The following is a 21,517-nucleotide window of genomic DNA, read 5'->3' on the forward strand; positions in this document are numbered from 1 at the left end:
GAAGCAATAAAACTGGCCTTTAGACTAGTTGAGTATCTGGGGCATCAGCATTTGTGAGTTCGATTACAGGCTCAAAATGGCTAGAAACAAAGACCATTCTTCTGAAACTCGTCAGTCTTTTCTTGTTCTGAGAAATGAAGGCTATTCCATGCGAGAAATTGCCAAGAAACTAAAAATCTCGTTTCAATGCTGTGTACTACTCCCTTCACAGAACAGCACAAACTGGCTCTAACCAGAATAGAAAGAGGAGTGGGTGGCCCCGGTGCACAACTGAGCAAGAGGTCAAGTACATTAGAGTGTCTATTTTGAGAAACAGACGCCTCACAAGTCCTCAACTGGCAGCTTCATTAAATAGTACCCGCAAAACACCAGTCTCAACGTCAACAGTGAAGAGGCGACTCCAGGATGCTGGCCTTCTAGGCAGAGTTGCAACTTGCTGTTTATTATCTATACATAGTCATTTTACCTCTAACTGAATGTACAAATTTCCTCGAGTAACCTGTATCCCCGCACATTGACTCAGTACCGATACCCCCTGTATATAGCCTCGTTATTTTAATTTTATTGTTATACTTTTTATTACATTTCTTAACTCTATTTCTTGAACTGCATTGTTAGTTAAGGGCTTGAAAGTAAGCATTTCACGGTAAGATCTACGCCTGTTGTATTAGGCATATGTGACAAATACAATTTGATTTGATATTGATTTTATTTGATAGTAGTTTTTGTCCATCTTGAGATGCCGTAGCCAGTATACACTTCCTCAAAATAGCCAGAGTTAGAACTGAAGAAGTCAGTCATTAATTTTGACACTATTGTTGAGGACATCTTAGTCGCGCAATTTTACATCTAACTAAGATGTTTGGTGTAATATTTGTCAAGTGACAAAACGTCAATGAAACAATTTGTCTCTTGTTTAAATGACAACAAACACTCCATTGAAGAATCCCTACTGTTGACCAATCACCAACGAAGGGCTGTAGAATTCGGGCAATTGACTTCGGCTTGCCTTGAGAGAAAATGTTATGTGCACAAACTGCCGGGGGGAAAAAAATTCTCCACGTACTGTCCTGAACAGTTTCGAATTGGAAGCATGCGGATGTCTTAACCATTCCACATCTTGTATCAAAATGCATTGTGGGATCAGATCTGCATCCACACCGGTGATGCCGGTGATGAGATTGACATGCTATGATCAAATACAGAACATCCTTTTAAACCCCAGTGTTATCAGGCTCAAGCACTCACCAACCGTAATTCGATAGGGCCCTATCAAATCTGATTTATTTTTCCTAAATTCCATTTTCTACATTTAGTTTTTCCAGGTTTCAGTTTCTTCCGTTTTTTACAGTTTTTTTCACTCAAAATCACACTTTTTTAAAATAGAAAAACAACAATGGTGGTTTCAATTCCACAACAATGCTAAAATCAGATCAGGAGACCACTTTACAGGTCTTGGAAAAATATAATACATTTACATTTTTTGGTGTAGCTACCCTTTAATTCAACGTAGATACCCTTCAATTCAACTGCTGCATCAGCAAGAGACTTGTTTGTTTAGCTGTGTTTCTGTAGCACACACGTAATTGCAGAGCTCGATCGATGCTAATAATCATGATATCATTCTGCCAGGTAGGCATAGGCTACTTTGTAGTTAGCATTTAATTTAGGTTTTTGGGGAAGGTTTTTGGGGAAGGTTTATGGGGAAGGTTTTTGGGGAAGGTTTATGGGGAAGGTTTTTGGGGAAGCCTTTCCATCTACCAGATGACGGTGATCATTATTAGCATCATCGCTAACGGCTACACACAAAGTATTTTTTTATTTTTTTTTTTTTTTTTTTAGTAGTGACAAACGCTCACACACAGACATGGGGCATTCCTACGTTGCCTCTTCAGAAAGTTGAAGGAAATACGAATCACTGACGCATTTTTTACCATGTCTTATGATAACCTTGGGCATATCAGTCCATTTTAGAATAAACGCAATACATTTATTTGATTTCGTTCTAAGTTCAATACATTTTTGAATATTTTTTAATTCCATTTTAATGTCTTGATTCCGTGATTTTGTCCACATTCTCCGCATCGCAAATTTTATAGTGCCCTACTTCTAGCTGGGAGACTAGGAGAGTTCCATGGAAGGAGACATAAAAACCCTGATACAATAATCAGGTCAGTTCACCTCGGGTGGCTAGTCTGGACATGCCGTTCTGAGCTGAACAAATCAATAACAAGCAAAGAATAGAAGTCATCCTTCTTGCTCTCCCTTTCAGTTGGTCAACACAGATCAGAGTGATCTCTCTCTCTCTCTCTCTCTCTCTCTCTCTCTCTCTCTCTCTCTCTCTCTCTCTCTCTCTTCTCTCTCTCTCTCTCTCTCTCTCTCTCTCTCTCTCTCTCTCTCTCTCTCTCTCTCTCTCTCTCTCTCTCTCTCTCTCTCTCTCTCTCTCTCTCTCTCTCTCTCTCTCTCTCTCTCTCTCTCTCTCTCTCTCTCTCTCTCTCTTCTCTCTCTCTCTCTCTCTCTCTCTCTCTCTCTCTCTCTTCTCTCTCTCTCTCTCTCTCTCTCTCTCTCTCTCTCTCTCTCTTCTCTCAATTCAATTCAATTCAATTCAAGGGGCTTTATTGGCATGGGAAACATGTGTTAACATTGCCAAAGCAAGTGAGGTAGATATTATACAAAAGTGAAATAAACAATACAAATTAACAGTAAACATTACACATACAGAAGTTTCAAAACAATAAAGACATTACAAATGTTATATTATATATATACAGTGTTGTAACAATGTACAAATGGTTAAAGCACACAAGTTAAAATAAATAAGCATAAATATGGGTTGTATTTACAATGGTGTTTGTTCTTCACTGGTTGCCCTTTTCTTGTGGCAACAGGTCACAAATCTCTCTATCTCTCTCTCTCTCTCTCTCTCTCTCTCTCTCTCTCTCTCTCTCTCTCTCTCTCTCTCTCTCTCTCTCTCTCTCTCTCTCTCTCTCTCTCTCTCTCTCTCTCTCTCTCTCTCTCTCTCCCCCTCTCACTCTAGCTCTGTCACTGGGGGACACTGACCTCAGTCTCTATCCTCTCTGATCCCCAATGTCTGTCTGCTTCCAGCCACCCACCCCATCAATCACAAAATCAGGGCTGTGTATAGGTGTGTGTGTGTGTGCGTGTGTGTGTGTGTGTTTACACCAGGGAGTAGGCAACCCTGGTCCTAGAGTGTCTTTTGATTTAACCGACCTGGAAAACCAGGTGTGTTGAATTTTGTCAGTCACTGAACTGCTCAATTAGCTTAGTAGCTCAATGTGGTGTCTAGTCGGGACAAAAATCCTTCAGTACCTACGGCACTTTAGCAACAGGGTTGACTACTCCTTGTGTTCACATTTTACTATTAGTAACAGAAATCCCCACAAGAATACTAAAACCAACTAAAATTCAGAGAAGGGAGGACATTTTGCCAGTCCTCACTTGTAAAATTACTACTTTAGGTTTAAGGGTTAGGTTTAGGGTTAGGATTAGAAATTGGGTTATGGGTTAGGTTAGGATTAGAAATTGGGTTATGGGTTAGGTTTAGGGTTAGGATTAGGATTAGAAATTGGGTTATGGGTTAGGTTAGGATTAGAAATTGGTTTATGGGTTAGGTTAGGATTAGAAATTGGGTTATGGGTTAGGTTTAGGGTTAGGATTAGAAATTGGGTTATGGGTTAGGTTAGGATTAGAAATTGGGTTATGGGTTAGGTTTAGGGTTAGGATTAGAAATTGGGTTATGGGTTAGGTTAGGATTAGAAATTGGGTTAGGGGTTAAGGTTAGGGTAAGGCTAAGGGGTTAGGGAAAATAAGATTTTGAATTGTTGGTTCCCAAAAAGTCCTCACAACTATACAGTAGTATGACATAGTTGTGTGTGCGTGTGTCCCTGTCTGTTCCTGTTCATGTGACTGACAGCCTCCACATCATCAGTGGATACAGAAGCATCAGATTGTCCGTGTGCATATTAAATTACAGGTAGTTACAGCACTTATACCATGGTACCAGAGCATGGCACACACACACACACACACACACACACACACACACACACACACACACACACACACACACACACACACACACACACACACACACACACACACACACACACACACACACACACACACACACACACACACACACACACACATAGGTTGACAGTCAATCATACACTATTAGTAAATTAGGTAGCTCAATATAAAGGGAGCCTTCTGTGGTTATGCACAGATAGACATCAACAGATGTTTGGTTTGAAACGTCAATAGACAGACAGTTACAATCAGTCAGTACAATGACCAAACCAGTCAGTCAGTACCACGACCAAACCAGTCAGTCAGTCAGTCAGTACAATGACCAAACCAGTCAGTCAGTACCACAACCAAACCAGTCAGTCAGTACCACGATTAAACCAGTCAGTCAGTACCACGATTAAACCAGTCAGTCAGTACCACGACCAAACCAGTCAGTCAGTCAGTACCACGATTAAACCAGTCAGTCAGTCAGTCAGTACCACGACCAAACCAGTCAGTCAGCCAGTCAGTACCACAACCAAACCAGTCAGTCAGTACCACGACCAAACCAGTCAGTCAGTCAGTCAGTACCATGACCAAACCAGTCAGCCAGTACTACGACCAAACCAGTCAGTCAGTACCACGATTAAACCAGTCAGTCAGTCAGTACCATGACCAAACCAGTCAGCCAGTACCACGACCAAACCAGTCAGACAGTACCACGATCAAACCAGTCAGTCAGTCAGTACCACGATTAAACCAGTCAGCCAGTACCACGATCAAACCAGTCAGTCAGTACCACGATCAAACCAGTCAGTCAGTCAGTCAGTCAGTACCACGATTAAACCAGTCAGTCAGTACCACGATTAAACCAGTCAGCCAGTACCACGATCAAACCAGTCAGTCAGTCAGTACAATGACCAAACCAGTCAGCCAGTACCACGATCAAACCAGTCAGTCAGTACCACGATCAAACCAGTCAGTCAGTCAGTACAATGACCAAACCAGTCAGTCAGTACCACGATCAAACCAGTCAGTCAGTACCATGACCAAACCAGTTAGTCAGTACCACAATCAAACCAGTCAGTCAGTACCACAATCAAACCAGTCAGTCAGTACCACAATCAAACCAGTCAGTCAGTACCACGATCAAACCAGTCAGTCAGTCAGTACCACGATCAAACCAGTCAGTCAGTACCATGACCAAACCAGTCAGTCAGTACAATGACCAAACCAGTCAGTCAGTCCCACAATCAAACCAGTCAGTCAGTCCCACAATCAAACCAGTCAGTCAGTACCACGATCAAACCAGTCAGTCAGTACCACGACCAATCCAGTCAGTCAGTACCATGATCAAACCAGTCAGTCAGTCAGTACCACGACCAATCCAGTCAGTCAGTACCACGATCAAACCAGTCAGTCAGTCAGTACCACGATCAAACCTCAGTATGAGAGTATGAGCACAGGCTGACAATCAATCATCCGACAGTCAATAGTGGATTAGGGATGAAGGCCGAATGGAGCCTGACTGTGTGGTTGTGTGGTTATGCACACGTAAAGGAAGCCACTGACGGTCACAGAGTCACAGTGTCACACCCACTACCTGACACTGAGGGTCACAGAGTCCCAGTATCACACCCACTACCTGACACTGAGGGTCACAGAGTCCCAGCGTCACACCCACTACCTGACACTGACACATCTACTGCCTAACATAAACACTCATAGCTCAGTGGGACAGAACATCACATCATGACTACAGTAGAATACAGTAGAATACAGGAGAATACATTAGAATACAGTAGACTAAAGTAGACTACAGGACAATACAGTAGAATACAGTAGAATACAGTAGACTAAAGTAGACTACAGTAGACTACACGATAATACAGTAGAATACAATAAAATACAGTAAAATACAGTAGACTACAGTAAAATACAGTAGAATACAGTAAAATACAGTAGACTACAGTAGACTACAGTAGAATACAGTAACATACAGTAGACTACAGTAAAATACAGTCGACTACAGTAGACTACAGTAAAATACAGTAGACTACAGTAGAATACAGTAAAATACAGTAGACTACAGTAACATACAGTCGACTACAGTAGACTACAGTAGAATACAGTAAAGTCAGCACTAGGCAGACAGAAAATAAAACAGTCCAGTGAAAGCTACGAAGAGAGAAACAGAGGTGAGGTACTGTAGAGACTAAGAGCAGTGCGGTGGTAGTAATATTTCCATATGTCCCTGTGGATTTCTCTTGAGGACATTCTGTCTGTATGAGGTTTAAATAGAGTCCCTCAGCTCAGCTGGCTGCGGTAAGGACGGGAGAGGACATGTGTTTCTTTTGTCTTCACTATTTCTGCTATTTGCAAATTAGCTTGTCAAAAGCGGTCTGTGCATGCACTGCAAAATCTGTAAGTCTTAAACAAACAGGTGATCATGCAGACAGTCAGCCACGGAGAGAGATAGCAAAACAGACACCAACTTACCTAGCAAAGATATCACCAGAGATAAATCAATAACAGTCAAGAGGAACCGAAGAGGGACATACAACCTGTTGAACAAAGTTTCAAATCAACTGAATCCTTGAGAAGGAGCCTGACAAGGGGTGATCCACAAGAGGAGTCCAACCATCATCAGGAGAGCTCCAACAACCATAACCGCTTTTTTTGTTGTTGAAAAGGTCTAAAGGAATGTTAAAAGTGAGGGCATGACTGTCATGTCCCCCACTGGTGTTCGATGGGCAATCCCATAAGCCTTAGCAGCGAGGTAAGCACTGACATCTGTACTGGTCCAAAGCAGAAAGAGAAGGGAAAAACTGTCTATACACTCTATCTTCCTTGATTCTCTCTCTCTCTCTCTCTCTCCCTCTCTCTCTCTCTCTCTCTCTCTCTCTAGCTCTCTCTCTCTCTCTCTCTCTCTCTCTCTCTCTCTCTCTCTCTCTCTCTCTCTCTCTCTCTCTCTCTCTCTCTTCCTTTCTAACACACACGGTACAGTTGAATCTGTGTCTCTTTCAGTCTGTCACTTTGATTCTATCACTCTCTTTCTTTCTCACTCCTCCTCGTGCCACATTCGCTCACACAAGCTCTCTCCTCGTCCTTCTTTATCAATCTATAGTCCCTTCGTCCTGTTTGTCTTTCTCTTCCTCTATTTCTCTCCCTCCTTTCTCCTCTCACTCCAGTCGGAGTGAATGCAGCTTGTTGCTCAGAGAAAACAGCTGCTCTACGTCTTCTGCACTCCCTCCTCCCTCACTCTACCAATCTCTTTATTTCCTTCTTTCCTGCTCTCCCTCCTTTCGTGCTCTCTCTCTTTTTTTTCGTGCTCTCTCTCATGCACGATTTCCCTCTCTCACACGGAGACAGGCAAGCACCAACACTCACACATCTCTCTCTCTCTCTCTCTCTCTCCATATTTACATGTTCTTAAGTAAGAATGCTTTTCAGACTATTTAACCCTATCACAATTCTGTTGTTGTTTTTTAAATCACAATGAGCTGCTCATGTCTAGCAGATGTATCAGAAATACAGTACCAGTACCACTACATTGTAGAATAATAGTGAAGACATAAACTATGAAATAAATCACATGGAATCCAGGCTGTATCACATCCGGCTGTGATTGTGCACAATTGGCCCAGCGTCGTTGGGGTTTGCTGGTGTAGGCCGTCATTGTAAATGATAATTTGTGTTCTTAACTGACTTGCCTAGTTAAATAAAGGATACTTTTATTATGTAATAACCAAAAAAGTGTTCAAACAAATCAAAATATATTTTATATTTGAGATTCTTCAAAGTAACCACCCGTTGCCTTGATGAGAGCTTTGCACACTCTTGGCATTCTCTCAACCAGCATCATGAGGTGGTCACCGGGAATGCATTTCAATTAACAGGTGTGCCTTGTTAAAGTACATTTTTGGATTTTTTTTCCTTCTAAATGCGTTTGAGCCAATCAGTTATGTTGTGACAAGGTAAGGGTGGTATACAGAAGACAGACGTATTGGGTAAAGACCAAGTCCATATTATGTCAAGAACAGCTCAAATAATCAAAGAGAAACGACAGTCCATCATTATTAAGACATGAAGGTCAGTCAATACAGAATTGTTTTTAAAACTTTGAACGTTTTCTCAAATGCAGTCGCAAAAAACATCAAGCGCTATGATGAAACTGGCTCTCATGAGGACCGCCACAGGAAAGGAAGACCCAGAGTTACCTCTGCTGTAGAAGATCAATTCATTAGAGTTAACTGCACCTCAGATTGCAGCCCAAATAAATGCTTCACAGAGTTCAAGTAAAAGACACATCTCAACATCAACCGTTCAGAGGAGACTGCGTGAATCAGGCCTTAATGGTCGAATTGCTGCAAAGAAACCACTACTAAAGGACACCAATAATAAGAAGAGACTTGCTTGGGCCAAGAAACACGAGCAATGGACATTAGACCGGTGGAAATCTGTCCTTTGGTCTGATGAGTCCAAATTTCAGATTTTTGTTCCTACCGTTGTGTCATTGTGAGACGCAGAGTAAGTGAACGGATGATCCCCGCATGTGTGGTTTCCCACCGTAAAGCATGGAGGAGGAGGTGTGATGTTGTGGGGGTGTTTTGCTGGTGATACTGTCTGTGATTTATTTAGAATTCAAGACACACTTAACCAGCATGGGTACCACAGCATTCTGCAGCGATACACCATCCCATCTGCTGTGCGCTTAGTGAGACTATCATCTGTTTTTCAACAGGACAATGACCCAAAACACACTACCAATCTATGTAAGGGCTATTTGATCAAGAAGGATAGTGATTGAGTGCTGCATCGGATGACCTGGCCTCAACAATCACCTTGCCTCAACCCAATTGAGAGAATATGGGATGAGTTGGACCGCAGAGTGAAGGAAAATCAGTCAACAAGTGCTCAGCATATGTGGGAACTCCTTCAATACATTTTATTTATTTATTTTATTTCAAGTTTATTTAACCAGGTAGGCCAGTTGAGAACAAGTTCTCATTTACAACTGCGACCTGGCCAAGATAAAGCAAAGCAGTGCGACACAAACAACAACACAGAGTTACACATGGAATAAACAAATATACAGTCAATAACACAATAGAGAAAAAGTCTATATACAGTGTGTGCAAATGAGGTAAGATACGGGAGGTAAGGCAATAAATAGGCCATAGTGGCAAAATAATTACAATTTAGCAATTAAACACTGGAGTGATAGATTTTCAGAATATGAATGTGCAAGTAGAGATACTGGGGTGCAAAGGAGCAAAAAAATTAAATAACAGTATGGGGATGAGGTAGTTGGATGGGCTATTTACAGATGGGCTATATACAGGAGTAGTGATCTGTGAGCTGCTCTGACAGCTGGTGCTTAAAGTTAGTGAGGGAGATATGGGTCTCCAGCTACAGTGATTTTTGCAATTCGTTCCAGTCATTGGCAGCAGAGAACTGGAAGGAAAGGCGGCCAAAGTAGGAATTGGCTGCTGGAGCGCGTGCTACGGGTGGGTGCTGCTATGGTGACCAGTGAGTTGAGATAAGGCGGGGCTTTACCTAGCAAAGACTTATAGATGACCTGGAGCCAGTGGGTTTGGCGTCAAATAGGAAGCGAGGGCCAGCCAACGAGTGTCACGTTCGTCGTATGAATCGGACCAAGGCGCAGCGTTGTATGCGTACATTCTATATTTATTAAAAGAATGAACACTGAACAAACTAACAAAACAACAAAACGAACCGTGAAGCTAATATGAATAGTGCAGACAGGCAACAAAACATAGAACAAGAACCATTGAACACAAAAGGGAAAATGGCTACCTAAATGTGGTCCCCAATCAGAGACAATGATAAACAGCTGCCTCTGATTGGGAACCATATCAGGCCACCATAGACATACAAATTACCTAGACCTCCAAAACCCCTGGACATACAAAAACCCTAGACAATACAAAAACTAGCATACCCACCCTCATCACACCCTGACCTAACCAAAATATAAAGAATACAGAGATATCTAAGGTCAGAGCGTGACAGTACCCCCCCCCCCCCCCCCCCCCCCAAAGGTGCGGACTCCCGGCCGCAGGATCATCGCCGGAGGCTCTGGACTGCGGATCATCGCCGGAGGCCCTGGACTGGGAACGGTCGTTGGAGACCCCGGACTGGGGACCGTCGCTGGAGATTCCGGACTGTGGCCCGTCGCTGGAGGTTCCGGACTGTGGCCCGTCGTTGGAGGTTCCGGACTGTGGCCCGTCGTTGGAGGTTCCGGACTGTGGCCCGACGTTGGAGGTTCCGGACTGTGAAACGTCGCCGGAAGCTCTGGACTGGGAACCGTCGCCGGAAGCTCTGGACTGGGTACTGTCGCCGGAAGCTTTGGACTGGGAACCGTCGCCGGAAGCTCTGGACTGGGTACTGTCGCCGGAAGCTCTGGACTGGGTACTGTCGCCGGAAGCTCTGAACTGGGTACTGGCGCCGGAAGCTCTGGACTGGGTACCGTCGCCGGAAGCTCTGGACTGGGTACTGTCGCCGGAAGCTCTGGACTGGGAACCGTCGCCGGAAGCTCTGGACTGGGTACTGTCGCCGGAAGCTCTAGACTGGGTACTGTCGCCGGAAGCTCTGAACTGGGTACTGGCGCCGGAAGCTCTGAACTGGGTACTGGCGCCGGAAGCTCTGGACTGGGTACTGTCGCCGGAAGCTCTGAACTGGGTACTGGCACCGGAAGCTCTGGACTGGGAACTGTCGCCGGAAGCTCTGGACTGGGAACTGTCGCCGGAAGCTCTGGACTGTGAAAGCGCACTGGAAGCCTGATGCGTGATGCCGGAACTGGTGGTACCGGGCTGACGACACGCATCTCAGGGCGAGTGCGGGGAAGAGGCACAGGCCATACTGGACTGTAGGATAGATATAGGGTAGGATAGATATAGGTCTGTAGCAGTTTGGGTCTAGAGTGTCTCCCCTTCGAAGAGGGGGATGACCGTGGCATCTTTCCAATCTTTGAGGATCTCAGACGATATGAAAGAGAGGTTGAACAGGCTAGTAATAGGGGTTCTAACAATTTCGGCTGATCATTTTAGAAAGAGAGGGTCCAGATTGTCAAGCCCTGCTGATTTGTAGGGGTCCAGATTTTGCAGCTCTTTCAGTACATCAGCTATCTGGATTTGGGTGAAGGATAAATGGGGGAGGCTTGGGCAAGTTGCTGTGGGGGGTGCATGGCTGTTGACCAGGGTAGGGGTGGCCAGGTGGAAAGCATGGCCAGCCGTAAAAAAAAAAATGCTTATTGAAATTCTCAATTATTGTGGATTTATCGGTGGTGACAGTGTTTCCTAGCCTCAGTGCAGTGGGCAGCTAGGAGAAGGTGCTCTTATTCTCCATGGACTTTACAGTGTCCCAGAACTTTTTTGAGTTTGTGCTGCAGTATACAAATTTCTGTTTGAAAAAGCTAGCCTTTGCTTTCCTAAATGCCTGTGTATATTGGTTCCTAACTTCCCTGAAAAGTTGCATATCACGGGGGCTATTTGATGCCAATGCAGTACGCCACAGGATGTTTATGAGCTGGACAAGGGCAGTCAGGTCTGGAGTGAACCACGGGCTATATCTGTTCCTGGTTCTACATTTTTTGAATGGGAAATGCTTATTTAAGATTGTGAGGAAAGCACGTTTAAAGAATAACCAGGCATCTTCTACTGACGGAATGAGGTCAATATCCTTCCAGGATACCCGGGCCAGGTCGATTAGAAAGGCCTGCTCGCTGAAGTGTTTTAGGGAGCGTTTGACAGTGATGAGGGGTGGTCGTTTGACCTCAGACCCATTACAGACTCAAGCAATGAGGCAGTGATTGCTGAGATCCTGGTTGAAGACAGCAGAGGTGTATTTGGAGGGCAGGTTGGTTAGAATGATATCTATGAGGGTGCCTGTGTTTACGGATTTGGGGTTGTACCTGGTAGGTTCATTGATAGTTTGTGTGAGATTGAGGGCATCAAGCTTAGATTGTAGGATGGCCGACTTGTTAAGCATGTCCCAGTTTAGGTCACCTAACAGCACGAGCTCTGAAGATAGATGGGGGGCAATCAATTCACATATGGTGTCCAGGGCACAGCTGAGGGCAGAAGGTGGTCTATAGCAAGCGGAAAAGGCGAGAGACTTATTTCCGGAAAGGTGGATTTTTAAAAGTAGAAGCTCAAATTGTTTGGGCACAGACCTGGATAGTATGACAGAACTCTGCAGGCTATCTCTGCAGTAGATTGCAACTCCGCCCCCTTTGACAGTTCTATCTTGTCAGAAAATGTTATAGTTAGGGATGGAGATTTCAGGGGTTTTGGTGGCCTTCCTAAGCCAGGATTCAGACACGGCTAGGACATCCAGGTTGGCAGAGTGTGCTAAAGCAGTGAATAAAACAAACTTAGGGAGGAGGCTTCTAATGTTAACATGCATGAAACCAAGGCTTTTACGGTTACAGAAGTCAACAAATGAGAGCGCCTGGGGAATGGGAGTGGAGCTAGGCACTGCAGGGCCTGGATTAACCTCTACATCACCAGAGGAGCAGAGGAGGAGTAGGATAAGGGTACGGCTAAAGGCTATAAGAACTGGTCGTCTAGTACGTTCGAGACAGAGAGTAAAAGGAGCAGGTTTCTGGGCGCGGTAGAATAGATTCAATGCATAATGTACAGACAAAGGTACGGTAGGATGTGAATACAGTTGAGGTAAACCTAGGCATTGAGTGACGATGAGAGAGGTTTTGTCTCTAGAGACATCAATTAAATCAGTTGAGATCACCGCATGTGTGGGAGGTGGGACAAGAGGGTTAGCTGAGGCATATTGAGCAGGGCTGGAGGCTCTACAGTGAAATAAGACAATAATCACTAACCAAAACAGCAATGGACAAGGCATATTGACATTAGGGAGAGGCATGTGTAGTCGAGTGATCATAGGGTCCAGAGAGTAGCTGGGTGGGCTGGAGACACGACGATTCAGACAGCTAGCGGGCCGGGGCTAGCAGAAGGGCCTTAGAGGGACATCGCGACGGAAGAAGTATGTTGACTATTGGAAACATTCCAGGTGAAGCTGGTTGAGAGAATGCCAAGAGTGTGCATAGCTGTCATCAAGGCAAAGGGTGGCTACCTTGAAAATATAGAATGTCAAATATATTTTGATTTGTTTAACACAATTCCCAAATTGTAAAAGAAAAACCCTTAAGAAAAACCCTTGAATGAGTAGGTGTGTCCAAACTTTTGACTGGTACTGTAAATGCATGTGTGTGCGTGTGTGCATGCGTGTGTGCATGCGTGTGTTTGTGCGTGTGTGCGTGTGTTTGTGCGTGTGTGCGTGTGCGTGCGTGCGTGCGTGTGTGCGTGTGTGCGTGTGTGTGTGTGTGTGTGCTTATGTGCGTGTGTGCGTGTGTTTGTGCGTGTGTGCGTGCGTGCGTGCGTGCGTGCGTGCGCGTGCGTGCGCGTGTGTGTGTGTGTGTGTGTGTGTGTGTGTGTGTGTGTGTGTGTGTGTGTGTGTGTGCGTGCGTGCGTGCGTGCGTGCGTGCGTGCGTGCGTGCGTGCGTGCGTGCGTGCGTGGGTGTGTGTGGGTGGGTGGGTGGGTGGGTGGGTGGGTGTGTGTGGGTGGGTGTGTGTATGTGTGACAGAGAAAGAGAAATCTCTGTCAGATCTAAAGAAACATTTAGCCTACTTCACTTTAGGAGTCAGGAAGAGTGAGACAGGTTGAATGTCTGTTAAATGTTCTGAAGAGATGAAATGAGGACCCTCGAACACACACACACACACCACCCCACGCCCACCCCCCCCCCACACACACCCCACAGGTTTGATTTCAATGGCATCTTTCAGCCAATGTCATGCCGTCAGTCCTTTGATGTTTAGTCTGAAGGGAGTTGAGTTAGTATGCTAGCCAGCACCCCTATATCTTCCAACTCTCCTCTCCTCTCCTCTCCTCTCCTCTCCTCTCCTCTCCTCTCCCTTTATTTCCCTTCTTTACTCGACTCTCTCTTCTACTTTCAACATTTCTCCTCTCCTCTCTTTTCCTTTCATAAGCTCTACTCTCTCTCCCTCCTTCTAACATAAATGAGAAGGTATGAGCTGTGTAAAGGAAGTGAGCTACAAAAAGAGAGGGGGACAGAGGGAAAATAATGAGTATAACATGAATGATTTCTCTAATGTTCAGTTCTGTGTATACAGAAGAAACAAAACACCCTGGAGACTCTAATACCCTGAAGGCTCTAACACCCTGGAGTCTCTAATACCCTGGAGGCTCTAACACCCTGGAGGCTCTAACACCCTGGAGGCTCTAACACCCTGAAGGCTCTAACACCCTGGAGGCTCTAACACCCTGGAGGCTCTAACACCCTGGAGACTCTAACACCCTGGAGGCTCTAACACCCTGGAGGCTCTAATACCCTGGAGGCTCTAACACCCTGGAGGCTCTAACACCCTGAAGGCTCTAACACCCTGGAGGCTCTAACACCCTGGAGGCTCTAACACCCTGGAGACTCTAACACCCTGGAGGCTCTAACACCCTGGAGGCTCTAATACCCTGGAGGCTCTAATACCCTGGAGGCTCTAACACCCTGGAGACTCTAACACCCTGGAGTCTCTAATACCCTGGAGATTCTAACACCCTGGAGACTCTAACACCCTGGAGTCTCTAATACCCTGGAGATTCTAACACCCTGGAGATTCTAACACCCTGGAGGCTCTAACACCCTGGAGTCTCTAATACCCTGGAGATTCTAACACCCTGGAGATTCTAACACCCTGGAGGCTCTAACACCCTGGAGTCTCTAATACCCTGGAGGCTCTAATACCCTGCCTGTTAGTCAGGCCCAGAAGCTAAGATATGCGTAGATTTGGATAGAAAACACTCTAAAGTTTCTTAAACTGTTAAAATAATGTATGTGAGTATAACAGAACTGATATTGCAGGCGAAACCCCGAGGACAAACCATTCCCCCCCCAAAAAATGTTTTCAAAGGCGAAATCCTCCCAGATTGCAGTTCCTAGGGCTTCCACTAGATGTCAACAGTCTTTAGAAAGAGTTTCATGCTGGTTTTTGGAAAAATGAGCCAGAAACGTTTTTCTAGGTGGCTCCCATTTTGGCTGTAGTGTTTCCGTTCTTTGGTATTTTTCTCCGGTAAAGACAAAACGATTCTCCGTCTTAAATTGTATCGTTTATTTACGTATTAGGGTACCTAAGGTTTGATTGTAAACGTTGTTTGACTTGTTTGGAAAAGTTTATTAGTAACGTTTGGGATTCATTTTGTATGGATTTTGATGGAGGGAAACTGGGTGGAATATTGACTGAAGCGCGCCAGCTAAACTGAGTTTTTATGGATATAAAGAAGGACTTTATCGAACAAAAGGACCATTTGTGATGTAACTGGGACCTTTTGGAGTGCCAACAGAAGAAGATCTTCAAAGGTAAGGCATTTATAATATCGCTATTTCTGACTTTCGTGTCGCACCTGCCTGGTTGAAAAATGTTTTTCATGTGTTTGAATGCGGGGAGCTGTCCTCAGATAATCGCATGGTGAGCTTTCGCTGTAAAGTCTTTTTGAAATCTGACACAGCGGCTGGATTAACAAGAAGTTAACCTTTATTTTGATGTATTACACATATATTTTCGTGAATGCTAAATATTTATATTTCTGTAGTTTGAATTTTGCGCTCTGCAATTTCACCGGATGTTGTCGAGGTGTCCCACTAGTGGCACGTCTAGCCGTAACAGTGCACTCTTCTCCTCTCCCTTCTCCTCTCTCCTCCTCTCTCCTCACCCTTATCCTCTCCCTTCTCCCTTACCCTTTCTCCTCTCCTCGCCCTTCTCCTCTCTCCTCTTCTCCTCTTTCCTCTCTTTCCTCCCTCTTCTCAGTCTTCTCCTGTCTCCTCTCTGTTCTCCTCTCTCCCCCTCCCCCTCTCCTCTTCCCTCTCTCCTCTCTCATCTCTCCTCTCTGTTCTCCTCTCTCCCCCCTCTTCCCTCTCACCCCCCTCCCCTCCCCTCTCCTCTCCTTTCCTTTCCTCTCCTCTCCTCTCCTCTCCTCTCCTCTCCTCTCCTCTCCTCTCTCTTCACCTCTCTCTCCTCTCCTCTCTCTTCTCCTCTCTCCTCTCCTCCTCTCTCCTCTCTCCTCTATCTTCACTCCTCTCCTCTCCTCTCCTCTCCTCTCCTCTCCTCTCCTCTCCTCTCCTCTCCTCTCCTCTCCTCTCCTCTCCTCTCCTCTCCTCTCCTCTCCTCTCCTCTCTTCTCCCTTCTCACTTCTGCTCTCTCCTCTTCTCCTCTTTCCTCTCCTCTCTCTTCTCCTTTCCTCTCCTCTCCTCTCCTCTCCTCTCCCCTCCCCCCCCCCCCTCCTCTCATTTACATTTACATTTACATTTAAGTCATTTAGCAGACGCTCTTATCCAGAGCGACTTACAAATTGGTGCATTCACCTTATGACATCCAGTGGAACGGCCACTTTACAATAGTGCATCTAAATCTTTTAAGGGGGGGGGGAGTGAGAAGGATTACTTTATCCTATCCTAGGTATTCCTTAAAGAGGTGGGGTTTCAGGTGTCTCCGGAAGGTGGTGATTGACTCCGCTGTCCTGGCGTCGTGAGGGAGTTTGTTCCACCATTGGGGGGCCAGAGCAGCGAACAGTTTTGACTGGGCTGAGCGGGAACTGTACTTCCTCAGTGGTAGGGAGGCGAGCAGGCCAGAGGTGGATGAACGCAGTGCCCTTGTTTGGGTGTAGGGCCTGATCAGAGCCTGGAGGTACTGAGGTGCCGTTCCCCTCACAGCTCCGTAGGCAAGCACCATGGTCTTGTAGCGGATGCGAGCTTCAACTGGAAGCCAGTGGAGAGAGCGGAGGAGCGGGGTGACGTGAGAGAACTTGGGAAGGTTGAACACCAGACGGGCTGCGGCGTTCTGGATGAGTTGTAGGGGTTTAATGGCACAGGCAGGGAGCCCAGCCAACAGCGAGTTGCAGTAATCCAGACGGGAGATGACAAGTGCCTGGATTAGGACCTGCGCCGCTTCCTGTGTGAGGCAGGGTCGTACTCTGCGGATGTTGTAGAGCATGAACCTACAGGAACGGGCCACCGCCTTGATGTTGGTTGAGAACGACAGGGTGTTGTCCAGGATCACGCCAAGGTTCTTAGCGCTCTGGGAGGAGGACACAATGGAGTTGTCAACCGTGATGGCGAGATCATGGAACGGGCAGTCCTTCCCCGGGAGGAAGAGCAGCTCCGTCTTGCCGAGGTTCAGCTTGAGGTGGTGATCCGTCATCCACACTGATATGTCTGCCAGACATGCAGAGATGCGATTCGCCACCTGGTCATCAGAAGGGGGAAAGGAGAAGATTAGTTGTGTGTCGTCTGCATAGCAATGATAGGAGAGACCATGTGAGGTTATGACAGAGCCAAGTGACTTGGTGTATAGCGAGAATAGGAGAGGGCCTAGAACAGAGCCCTGGGGGACACCAGTGGTGAGAGCACGTGGTGAGGAGACAGATTCTCGCCACGCCACCTGGTAGGAGCGACCTGTCAGGTAGGACGCAATCCAAGCGTGGGCCGCGCCGGAGATGCCCAACTCGGAGAGGGTGGAGAGGAGGATCTGATGGTTCACAGTATCGAAGGCAGCCGATAGGTCTAGAAGGATGAGAGCAGAGGAGAGAGAGTTAGCTTTAGCAGTGCGGAGCGCCTCCGTGATACAGAGAAGAGCAGTCTCAGTTGAATGACTAGTCTTGAAACCTGACTGATTTGGATCAAGAAGGTCATTCTGAGAGAGATAGCGGGAGAGCTGGCCAAGGACGGCACGTTCAAGAGTTTTGGAGAGAAAAGAAAGAAGGGATACTGGTCTGTAGTTGTTGACATCGGAGGGATCGAGTGTAGGTTTTTTCAGAAGGGGTGCAACTCTCGCTCTCTTGAAGACGGAAGGGACGTAGCCAGCGGTCAGGGATGAGTTGATGAGCGAGGTGAGGTAAGGGAGAAGGTCTCGGGAAATGGTCTGGAGAAGAGAGGAGGGGATAGGGTCAAGCGGGCAGGTTGTTGGGCGGCCGGCCGTCACAAGACGCGAGATTTCATCTGGAGAGAGAGGGGAGAAAGAGGTCAGAGCACAGGGTGGGGCAGTGTGAGCAGAACCAGCGGTGTCGTTTGACTTAGCAAACGAGGATCGGATGTCGTCGACCTTCTTTTCAAAATGGTTGACGAAGTCATCTGCAGAGAGGGAGGAGGGGGGGGGAGGGGGAGGAGGATTCAGGAGGGAGGAGAAGGTGGCAAAGAGCTTCCTGGGGTTAGAGGCAGATGCTTGGAATTTAGAGTGGTAGAAAGTGGCTTTAGCAGCAGAGACAGAAGAGGAAAATGTAGAGAGGAGGGAGTGAAAGGATGCCAGGTCCGCAGGGAGGCGAGTTTTCCTCCATTTCCGCTCGGCTGCCCGGAGCCCTGTTCTGTGAGCTCGCAATGAGTCGTCGAGCCACGGAGCGGGAGGGGAGGACCGAGCCGGCCTGGAGGATAGGGGACATAGAGAGTCAAAGGATGCAGAAAGGGAGGAGAGGAGGGTTGAGGAGGCAGAATCAGGAGATAGGTTGGAGAAGGTTTGAGCAGAGGGAAGAGATGATAGGATGGAAGAGGAGAGGGTAGCGGGGGAGAGAGAGCGAAGGTTGGGACGGCGCGATACCATCCGAGTAGGGGCAGTGTGGGAAGTGTTGGATGAGAGCGAGAGGGAAAAGGATACAAGGTAGTGGTCGGAGACTTGGAGGGGAGTTGCAATGAGGTTAGTGGAAGAACAGCATCTAGTAAAGATGAGGTCGAGCGTATTGCCTGCCTTGTGAGTAGGGGGGGAAGGTGAGAGGGTGAGGTCAAAAGAGGAGAGGAGTGGAAAGAAGGAGGCAGAGAGGAATGAGTCAAAGGTAGACGTGGGGAGGTTAAAGTCGCCCAGAACTCTCCTCTCCTCTCCTCTCCCCTCCTCTCCCCTCCCCTCCCCTCCCCTCCCCTCCCCTCCCCTCCCCTCTCCTCTCCATCTCCTCTCCTCTATCTTCTCCTCTCCTCTCATCCTCTCTCCTCTCTTCTTTTCTAGTCTACCCTTCAACATCTCTGTTACTCCGCCTCTTCTCTCTTTTCCTTGATGTTTGTTTGGTGTTGCCCAGTCCGCACAGCAATCCCCTCATGAGCTGTGTGTGTGTGTGTGTGTGTGTGTGTGTGTGTGTGTGTGTGTGTGTGTGTGTGTGTGTGTGTGTGTGTGTGTGTGTGTGTGTGTGTGTGTGTGTGTGTGTGTGTGTGTGTGTGTGTGTGTGTGTGTGTGTGTGTGTGTGTGTGTGTGTGTTTCCATGCATGCGTGTGTGGACAATATATTCTCTGTATGTGTGTGGGTGAATGAGAATGTTTTGTGTGTGGGTGTGTGTGTGTGGGTGTGTGGGTGTATGGGAGTGACTGTGTGTCTGTGTGTGTGTGTGTGTGTGATATAATTCTGCTGGTCATAAATCAGTGCTTTGAACTGAGCATCAAGGAGAACCAGACTGGTTCTGTTCTGCTGACAGTGACTGTGTGGTAGTGATGTGATCTCTGGTCTGCTGGGGCCGTGGGTGTGTCTCTGGGTGTGTATTCCCATTGGATGAAAATGTCCTATTTAATAGTAATTAAGGATCCTTGTGACACGGATGGCGCTGACTTGAACTACACAAAGAGATAATAGGCCGTCTGTGTGTGTGTGTGTGTGTGTGTGTGTGTGTGTGTGTGTGTGTGTGTGTGTGTGTGTGTGTGTGTGTGTGTGTGTGTGTGTGTGTGTGTGTGTGTGTGTGTGTGTGTGTGTGTGTGCGTGCGTGCGTGCGTGCGTGCGTGCGTGCGTGCGTGCGTGCGTGCGTGCGTGCGTGCGTGTCCATGAGAGTTTGTATGGTGGTGTATGAGTGTACGTACTGAAGTAATGCTTCTCTCTCTCTCTCTCTCTCTCTCTCTCTCTCTCTCTCTCTCTCTCTCTCTCTCTCTCTCTCTCTCTCTCTCTCTCTCTCTCTCTCTCTCTTCTCTCTTTCTCTCTCTCTCTCTTCTCTCTTTCTCTCTCTCTCTCTTCTCTCCCAGAGGTAGGCAAATTGTAAGCTCCTACTGCAGAGTGAGTTTATCAGCCATCACAATAGAATCTCTTCTCTCCTGTACTCCTCGACCTTGGCTTCCCAGGTGTTACGTTGGCTGAGACATAAAGCTCCATGTGTCTGACGACTCGGTTTAATTTAATTCCTCTACTCTGAATCTGACATCCTAGAAGTTGTTTGTGCTACTTCAAAATGAGGGGCGTTGTACAAAATAAATGTATTAGCAATTGAATTGTCTCTAACAAATTTAACCCAAAAGAGAATCCAACTTGATAACGTCATTGTGTAACTCTGGCCCAACCCATCTGTGTCTGGGACCAATCAGAACGGTCAGAATGTCAACCCATCTGGTTGACTTAGTCTTCAATTCCTCTTTCAAAATGCCAACAGTTTTTTATTTATGTAACCTTTATTTAACCTTTATTTAACCTTTATTTAACCGGACAAGTCAGTTAAGAACAAACTCTTATTTACAATGACGGCCTACCGGGTAAGTGGGTTAACTGCCTTGTTCAGGGGCAAAACGACCGATTTTTACCTTGTCAACTCGGCTACCTGCCGCCCCACAACAGTTGATTAATCCAACAGGTATCCAACCCCTATGCTCTATCGGCACTGAGAAACAGTTATAAGGGGCTGTCTTCTGCTGAACACTAAAGGAAGCGATGAAAGCTCTCGATTGGTTACACCACCTAAAAGGAAGCGATTCCCAAACCTTCCATAACAAAGCCATCACCTACAGAGAGATGAACCTGGAGAAGAGTCCCCTAAGCAAGCTGGTCCTAGGGCTCTGTTCACAAACACAAACACACCCCACAGAGCCCCAGGACAACAGCACAATTAGACCCAACCAAATCATGAGAAAACAAAAAGATAATTACTTGACACATTGGAAAGAATTAACAAAAAAACAGAGCAAACTAGAATGCTATTTGGCCCTAAACAGAGAGTACACAGTGGCAGAATACCTGACCACTGTGACATACCCAAACTTAAGGAAAGCTTTGACTATGTACAGACTCAGTGAGCATAGCCTTGCTATTGAGAAAGGCCGCCGTAGGCAGACATGGCTCTCAAGAGAAGACAGGCTATGTGCCCACTGCCCACAAAATGAGGTGGAAACTGAGCTGCACTTCCTAACCTCCTGCCCAATGTATGACCATATTAGAGACACATATTTCCCTCAGATTACACAGATCCACAAAGAATTCGAAAACAAATCCAATTTTGATAAACTCCCATATCTACTGGGTGAAATTCCACAGTGTGCCATCACAGCAGCAAGATTTGTGACCTGTTGCCACAAGAAAAGGGCAACCAGTGAAGAACAAACACCATTGTAAATACAACCCATATTTATGTTTATTTATTTTAACTTGTGTGCTTTAACCATTTGTACATTGTTACAACACTGTATATATATAATATGACATTTGTAATG

At 46.3% G+C, this 21,517-nt stretch overlaps 1 protein-coding gene across 1 annotated transcript in view; it reads right to left on the reverse strand.

Moving 5' to 3' along the window:
* LOC139577281 (protein unc-13 homolog B-like) overlaps positions 1 to 7,276 on the reverse strand; it is a 103,949-nt gene extending 96,673 nt beyond the window's left edge. The window contains exon 1 of the mRNA XM_071404284.1: positions 6,529 to 7,276. The gene's annotated coding sequence lies outside the window, so the exon portion shown is untranslated. The remainder of the gene's footprint in view (positions 1 to 6,528) is intronic.
* Positions 7,277 to 21,517: the final 14,241 nt, after the last annotated feature.

This window comes from Salvelinus alpinus, chromosome 5 (genome assembly GCF_045679555.1).
Source record: "Salvelinus alpinus chromosome 5, SLU_Salpinus.1, whole genome shotgun sequence".
Classification (NCBI taxonomy): Eukaryota; Metazoa; Chordata; class Actinopteri; order Salmoniformes; family Salmonidae; genus Salvelinus; species Salvelinus alpinus.